At 39.9% G+C, this 1,135-nt stretch overlaps 1 pseudogene; it reads left to right on the top strand.

Annotated features, from left to right (window-relative positions):
* Window positions 1–320: 320 nt before the first annotated feature.
* Window positions 321–845, top strand: LOC126028428 (39S ribosomal protein L11, mitochondrial-like; annotated as a pseudogene).
* Window positions 846–1,135: the final 290 nt, after the last annotated feature.

Below are 1,135 nucleotides of genomic sequence, written 5' to 3'. Positions count from 1 at the left end.
GCATCCCATATATTTTGGTAGCTTGTTTTTTCATGTTAATTGGTTATTTAGGTTTATATAATCTCATTTTTTATTTTTCTTTGAACTATTGCTTAGTAAGGACTGTTATGTAATTTCTACAAGTCAGTGAAATTTCTAGTTTACTTCTGATTTTGATTTTTAACTTCTGTTGTTACATAAAAGACAGTTTTAAAGGTATCTTTTAAAAATTATTGAGAGGACCCAAGATGTCAGTACCCAGAGTCACTTTTGCTGTCACCCCGAGATGAACTAAATCCAGGTACTCTGCATCATGTGGAAGTTAATCTGGAGCACTCAATATGCTGGAGGTCAGTAGTGTGGTCTGGACCATCTTGTGGGTGGGCCAGGCCATGTCAGGGCCCCCTCTGAGTCCCATTTTGTGTCAGCAATTTGTGTTTACCAACCAGTTTTGCAAGAGTTCAACAAGAAGATCAAAGACATCAAAAAAGGCATCCCTATGCCCACCAAGAATTTGGAAGCCCGACATAATATTTGAAATAAAAATTGACCAACCCGATCTCTCCTATTTTCTGGAGGCAGCAGTAAGCATTGAGAAGGGGAGTGCAAAACTCAGAAGGAGGTGATCTTGAAGCATGGGTATGAGATAGCCCTTGTCAAGGCCCAGGATGATGCCTTTGTTCTATAGGACATGCCCTTGGCCTCCATGGTTCGCCTCAGATTCAGCTTTGCATGTTCCTTGAGCAATAGGATGCTTTAACTTCAGTGAGGAAGAGCTGGCTTCTTTCCAAAAAAAATAAGCCATGTTTCTGGCTCCTCAGAAAGAGGTAGACTTGGCAACCTAGAAAGAAGCCTCCAAGAAGTGACCTCATTTCCTGCATGCAGCATTGAAAAGCACAGTAGAAATTAGAGAACTTGAGGTGGAGAAGTTCAGCCCAGACTTCACTTGACTCAAAATCAGACATTTTCCTGAAGCCTTGAGCACTGTGTCAGAGGTGTGAGGCTGAATAAAAATCTTTGTCACCCTCCAAAAATAATTAATGAGGTATTTTGTGGATTCATATGCTTTTAATTCTGGAAAATATACATGGCGTTTATGAGAAATATGTATGCTGCTCTTGTAGTAGACTATTCCTTATTCTGCCTATTTTTTCTT

Source organism: Suncus etruscus, chromosome 14 (genome assembly GCF_024139225.1).
Source record: "Suncus etruscus isolate mSunEtr1 chromosome 14, mSunEtr1.pri.cur, whole genome shotgun sequence".
Lineage (NCBI taxonomy): Eukaryota > Metazoa > Chordata > Mammalia > Eulipotyphla > Soricidae > Suncus > Suncus etruscus.
This window is presented reverse-complemented; position numbering and strand designations above follow the sequence as displayed.